Source organism: Triticum aestivum, chromosome 7B (genome assembly GCF_018294505.1).
Source record: "Triticum aestivum cultivar Chinese Spring chromosome 7B, IWGSC CS RefSeq v2.1, whole genome shotgun sequence".
In the NCBI taxonomy this organism is placed as follows: domain Eukaryota; kingdom Viridiplantae; phylum Streptophyta; class Magnoliopsida; order Poales; family Poaceae; genus Triticum; species Triticum aestivum.
The window spans coordinates 225,929,937-225,937,649 of record NC_057813.1 but is presented as its reverse complement, the minus strand read 5'-3'; positions in this window follow the sequence as shown (position 1 = coordinate 225,937,649).

Here is a 7,713-nt window from a genome sequence, read left to right as displayed (position 1 = left end):
AAAGAAATTTACTGTTCATTATGGGCTAGAGTCACCGTGGGTCTCTAAAGGGCCTAAAGATACGAAGGCCTCATATGGGCCGAAAGACGTCGTGGGCTATACATGGGCCAAAAGTGAAATGGGCTGGTGTTATATTCGACGGCCCACATGACGTTGTTGGGCCGATCTCCGTTAGGGCCTAACGGGTTGTGAGTTACCGGGCCGTAAAATGGGCTATTTGTGAAGAGACCGTTAACAGGATTTTCATGGGCCAGCCCTTTAACTTTTGACCAAGTCAAACGGGCCGGCTTTGTAAGCTAAATGGGCCAGTGGTGGGCAGTGGCACGTGTCGACATATCATAGGCGCCTATCTGACCCACTGATGAGTTGACACATGTTTCGTCCGGCCAATAAGAATTTTACACGTGGAAATTTCCCATTGGTCCGGGCTGTTAACGGGTTATCGGATCCAAAACCCGACACGATAGCTTAATAGCGTTCCGTTATGGTGGATGCCATGTGTCGGTCACCCTTGACGAAATCACTTCTGTGACGCGTGATTTATCGTCATGGAAGTGGACACTTCCGTGATGATAATTTTGGTAATGTCATGGAACGACAACACATGTATGACTATCTTGATTCTGTCATAAAATCATCATGGATGTACATGCATGACAAAAAACGAGACCTACTGTGACAAACACGTATCATCACGGAAGTGTATTTTTTTGTAGTGGCTTCCAGTGACCATCCCCTTTGTAGTAGAAGCACTCAGTTTCAAGTTTGGGTCCAGCTTTGGGCTTCTTCACGGGAGCGGCTACTTGCTTGACATTCCTTTTGAAGTTCCCTTTCTTTCCCTTGCCCTTTTTCTTGAAACTAGTAGTCTTGTTAACCATCAACATTTGATGCTCCTTCTTGATTTCTACCTCTGTGGCCTTAAGCACTACGAAGAGCTCACGAATCGTTTTCATCATCCATTGCATATTATAATTCATCACGAAGCCTTTGTAGCTTGGTGGCAGTGATTGAAGAACTCTATCAATAAAACTATCAACTGGAAGATCAACTCCCAGCTTAGTCAAGTGGTTATGATACCCAGACATTTTGAGTATGTGTTCACTGACATAACCGTTCTTCTCCATCTTGCAGCTATAGAACTTGTTGGAGACTTCACATCGCTCAACCCAGGCACTTGCTTGAAATAGTAACTTCAACTCTTGGAACATCTCATATGCTCCATGACGTTCAAAACGTCTTTGAAGTCCTGGTTCTAAGCCGTAAAGCATGGCACACTGAACTATCGAGTAGTCATCAGACCGCGTTTGCCAGGCGTTCACAACGTCTAGATTATTGGGAGCGGGCTTATCACCTAGCGGTGCATCAAGGACATAATTCTTCTATGCAGCAATGAGGATAATCCTCAAGTTACGGACCTAGTCCATGTAGTTGCTATCATCATCTTTCAACTTAGCTTTCTCTAGGAGATGGGGTATTCATCAATGGTGAACATCTCTATGTTGATCATATCTACTATATGACTCATGTTCGACCTTTCGGTCTCTAGTGTTCCGAGACCATGTCTGTACATGATAGGCTCGTCAAGTTTAACCCAAGTATTCTGCATGTGCAAAACTGTCTTACACCCATTGTATGTGAATGTAGAGTCTATCACACCCGATCATCACAAGGTGCTTCAAAACGATGAACTTTGGCAACGGTGCATACCCGGGGAGAACACTTTTATCTTGAAATTTAGTGAAGGGACCATCTTATAATTCTACCACCGTTCTAAGCAAAATAAGATGCATAAATCATAAACATCATATGCAATCAAAATATGTGACATGATATGGACATCATCATCTTGTGTGTTTGATCTCCATCTCCAAATCATCGTCATGATCTCCATTGTCACCGGCTTGACACCTTGATCTCCATCGTTGCGTCGGGGTTGTCTCGCCAACTATTGCTAACGGATAGCAATAAAGTAAAGCAATTACATGGCGCTTGCATTTCATTCAATAATTAAGAGACAACCCTAAGGCTCCTGCCGGTTGTTGATACTACAAAGCATGATCATCTCATACAACAACGTATATCACATCACGTCTTGACCATATCACTTCACAACAGGCCCTGCAAAAACAAGTTAGACGTCCTCTACTTTGTTGTTGCAAGTTTTACGTGGCTGCTACAGGCTTCTAGCAAGAACTGTTCTTAACTATGCAAAACCCACAATGGTGATTATCAAGTTTGTTGTTTAAACGTTCTTCAAGGACCGGCCACATTCAAATTTGATTCAACTAAAGTAGGACAAACAGACACCCGCCAGCCGCCTTTATGCAAAACAAGTTGCATGTCAGTCGGTGGAACCGGTCTCATGTGCGTGGACATGTAAGGTTGGTCCGGGCCGCTTCATCCCACAATATCGTTGAATCAAAATAAGACGTTGGTGGTAAGCATTATGACTGCCACTGCCGACAACTCTTATTGTTCTACTCGTGCATAGCATCTATGCATAGACCTGGCTCGGATGCCAGTGTTGGGGAACGTTGCATGGAAAAAAATAAATTCTATGCACACGCAAGACCTATCCATTGAGATGCATAGCTACTGGAGGGGGAGAGCATCTTCATAACCCTTGAAGATCACTAAGCGGAAGCGTTTATAACTGCGGTTGATGTAGTCATACACCTTCATGATCCGTCCTCATCAAGTATCGAACGTACGGCACCTGTGCATTCAACACATGTTTAGCTCGATAATGTCCTCGCCTTCTCGATCCAGCAAGAGAGGCGAAGTAGTAGATGAGTTCAGGTAGCACGACGGCGTGGTGATGGTGGTGGTGAAGAACAATCTCTACAGGTCTTCGCCAAGCACAACAGAAACTATGATGGAGGATAAACTAGAGGGGATGGGGTTGCCGGCACACAGCTTGGTGAATCTTGATGTCTCTTGGGTGCTAGCCCTACCCCTCTTTTTATATGTTGAGCCCCGGGGTCGAAACTTGGAGTAAAAGCCTCCTCAAAGTCGGTTTTGCCCGAAAGGCAAGAGTCCTTCTCGGACTCCAGGACCAGACGCTAGGGTTCCCGGCGTCTGGACCCAAACGCCAGGTTCCTGGCATCTGGCCCCTGGTCTCCGCAAAGCTTCCACTTTTCAAAAACCTCATGGGCTTTACCCCTTGGCCCAAATAAAGTGTTCTCGCACCAGAACATTTCGGGAAACATCCGAAACCACTTCCGATGAATTCCGGAACCCTTCCGAAGACAAAACACTATTATCCCATATATCAATCTTTACCTCCGGACAATTCCGGAGCTCCTCGTCATGTCTGTGATCTCATCCAGGACTCCGAACAACATTAGGTCACCAAAATACACAACCCATATAATACTATATCATCAACGAACATTAAGCATGCGGACCCTACGGGTTCAAGAATGATGTAGACATGAACGAGACGCTTCTCCAGTCTATAACAAATAGCGGGACCTGGATGCCCATATTTGTTCCTACATATTCTACGAAGATCTATCTCGGTCAAACCTTTATGACAACATACATAGTTGTCTTTGTCTATCGGTATGTTACTTGCCCAAGATTCGATCGTCAGTATCTTCATAGCTAGTTTACTCGTTATCGGCAAGTCTCTTTACTCTTTCTGTAATACACCATCTCGTAACTAACTCCTTAGTCACTTTGCTTGCAAGCTTCTTGTGATGTCTATTACCGAGAGGGACCAGAGATACCTCTCCGATACATGGAGTGACAAATCCTAATCTCGATCCATGCCAACTCAATAGGCACCTACGGAGATACCTATAGAGCATCTTTATGATCACCCTGTTACGTTGTGATGTTAGATAGAACACAAGGTATTCCTCCGGTATCCGGGAGTTGCATGATCTCATAGTCGAAGGAATATGTATTTGACATTTAAGAAAGCAATATCAATAAACTGAACGATCATATGCTAAGATAACGGATGGGTCTTGTCCATCACATCATTCTCCTAATGATGTGTTCCCGTTATCAAATGACAACTCATGTCTATGGTTTAGGAAACCTTAACCATATTTTGATCAATGAGCTAGTCTAGTAGAGGCTTACTAGGGACACGGTATTTGTTTATGTATCCACACATGTATTTGAGTTTCTGATAATACAATTCTAGCATGAATAATAAACCTTTATCATGAATAAGGAAATATAAAATAACAACTTTATTATTGCCTCTAGGGCATATTTCCTTCACTTATGTTTCGAGTTACTAATCTTATCAATTGAATCGATATCAAATACCCAGGGGCTGCCACGAACACTAGTAAAGTACACATCAATAACATGTATATCAAATATACCTTTGTTCACTTTGCCATCCTCTTTATCCGCCAAGTACTTGGGGCAGTTCCGCTTCCAGTGACCATTTCCTTTGAAGTAGAAGCACTCAGCTTTAGGCTTGGGTCTAGATTTGGGCTTCTTCATGGGAGTAGTGAACTTGCTTGCCATTCTTCTTGAAGTTCCCTTTCTTTCCCTTGCCTTTTTCTTGAAACTAGTGGTCTTGTTAATCATCAACACTTGATGCTTCTTCTTGCTTTCTACCTCCACTAATTTCAGTATCGCGAAGAGCTCGGAAATCGTTTTAGTCATTCCTTGCATATTATAGTTCATCATGAAGCTCTAGTAGCTTGGTGATAGTGACTAAAGAACTCCGTAAATCACATACCTTATCTGGAAGATTAACTCCCACTTGATTCAAGCGATTGTAGTACCCACACATTCCGAGCACATGCTCACTGGCTGAGCTATTCTCCTCCATCTGGTAGGCAAAGTACTTGTCAGAGGTCTCATACCACTCAACTCGGGCATGATCCTGAAATACCAATTTCAGCTCTTGGAACATCTTATATGTTTCATGGCGTTCAATACGTCTTTGGAGCCCTGATTCTAATCCGTAAAGCATGGCGCATTAAACTATCAAGTAGTCATTGCTACCTCTTGAGCACTGCGTTGGTTTTCCCTTGAAGAGGAAAGGGTGATGCAACAAAGTAGCGTAAGTATTTCCCTCAGCTTTTGAGAACCAAGGTATCAATCCAGTAGGAGGCTCCTCACAAGTCCCTCATACCTACACAAACAAACAAGAACCTCGCAACCAACGCGATAAAGGGGTTGTCAATCCCTTCACGGTAACCTGCAAAAGTGAGATCTGATAGAGATAATAAGATAGATAAATATTTTTGGTATTTTTATGATATAGATTGGAAAGTAAAGATTGCAAAATAAAAGTTGATCGGAAACTTATATGATAAAAGATAGGCCCGGGGGCCATAGGTTACACTAGTGGCTTCTCTCAAGATAGCATAAGTATTACGGTGGGTGAACAAATTACTGTCGAGCAATTGATAGCAAAGTGCATAGTTATGAGATTATCTAGGCATGATCATGTATATAGGCATCACGTCCGCAACAAGAAACGATTCTACATCTGCTACTATTACTCCACACATCGACCGACTCCTTCCTGCATCTAGAGTATTAAGTTCATAAGAATAGAGTAACGCATTAAGCAAGATGGCATGATATAGAGGGATGAACTCAAACAATATGATATGAACCCCATCTTTTTATCCTCAATGGCAACAATACAATATGTGCCTTGCTGCCCCTGCTGTCACTGGGAAAAGGACACCGCAAGATTGAACCCAAAGCTAAGCACTTCTCCCATTGCAAGAAACATCAATCTAGTAGGCCAAACCAAACTGATAATTCGAAGAGACTTACAAAGATAACCAATCATACATAAAAGAATTCAGAGGAGATTCAAATATTTCTCATAGATAAACTTGATCATAAACCCACAATTCATCGGATCTCGACAAACACACCGCAAAAAGAGTTACATCGAATAGATCTCCAAGAAGATCGAGGAGAACTTTGTATTGAGATTCAAAGAGAGAGAAGAAGCCATCTAGCTAATAGATTTTTAGCAAGCAAAGATGCAAGCAAATAGAAGGCAGGTGGAAACACAAACAAAAAGACATACAGGAAGAAGGCAAAGAAAAGGCAAAGGTGAAGTGGGGGAGAGGAAAACGAGAGGCAAATGGCAAATAATGTAATGCGAGGGAGATGAGTTTGTGATGGGTACTTGGTATGTATTGACTTGAGCGAAGACCTCCCCGACAATGGCACCAGAAATCCTTCTTGCTACCTCTTGAGCACCGCGTTGGTTTTCCCTTGAAGAGGAAAGGGTGATGAGGCAAAGTAGCGTAAGTATTTCCCTCAGCTTTTGAGAACTAAGGTATCAATCCAGTAGGAGGCTCCTCACAAGTCCCTCGTACCTACACAAACAAACAAGAACCTCGCAACCAACGCGATAAAGGGGTTGTCAATCCCTTCACGGTAACTTGCAAAAGTGAGATCTGACAGAGATAATAAGATAAGATAAATATTTTTGGTATTTTTATGATATAGATTGTAAAGTAAAGATTGCAAAATAAAAGTAGATCGGAAACTTATATGATAAAAGATATACCCGGGGGCCATAGGTTTCAGTAGTGGCTTCTCTCAAGATAGCATAAGTATTATGGTGGGTGAACAAATTACTGTCGAGCAATTGATAGAAAAGTGCATAGTTATGAGATTATCTAGGCATGATCATGTATATAGGCATCACGTCCGCAACAAGTAGACCGAAACGATTCTGCATCTACTACTATTACTCCACACATCAACCGACTCCTTCCTGTATCTAGAGTATTAAGTTCATAAGAACAGAGTAACACATTAAGCAAGATGACATGATGTAGAGGGATAAACTCAAACAATATGATATAAACCCCATCTTTTTATCCTCGATGGCAAAAATACAATACGTGCCTTGCTACCCCTGCTTTCACTGGGAAAGGACACCGCAAGATTGAACCCAAAGCTAAGCACTTCTCCCATTGCAAGAAAGATCAATCTAGTAGACCAAACCAAACTGATAATTCGAAGAGACTTGGAAAGATAACCAATCATACATAAAAGAATTCAGAGGAGATTCAAATATTTCTCATAGATAAACTTGATCATAAACCCACAATTCATCGGATCTCGACAAACACACCGCAAAAAGAGTTACATCGAATAGATCTCCAAGAAGATCGAGGAGAACTTTGTATTGAGATTCAAAGAGAGAGAAGAAGCCATCTAGCTAATAACTATGGACCCGAAGGTCTGTGGTAAACTACTCACAACTCATCGGAGAGGCTATGGTGTTGATGTAGAAGCCCTCCGTGGTCGATTCCCCCTCCGGTGGAGCTCCGGCGAAGGCTCCAAGATGGGATCTCGCAGATACAGAAGGTTGCGACGGTGGAAATAGTTTTTCGTGGTGCTCCTCGATGTTTTCAGGGTACGGTAGTATATATAGGCAAAGGAGGTAGGTCAGGGGAGCCATGAGGGGCCCACGAGGGTGGGGGGCGCGCCCACCCCCCTAGGGCGCGCCGTCCTACCATGTGGCCGCCTCGGCTGCTTCTTGACGTCCACTCCAAGTCTCCTGGATTGCGTTTGTTCCAAAAAGATCGCTCCCGAAGGTTTCATTCCGTTTGGATTCCGTTTGATATTCCTTTTCTTCGAAACACTGAAGTAGGCAAAAAAACAGGAATTCGGGCTGGGCCTCTGGTTAGTAGGTTAGTCCCAAAAATGATATAAAAGTGTAAAGTAAAGCCCATAAACATCCAAAACGGGTAATAT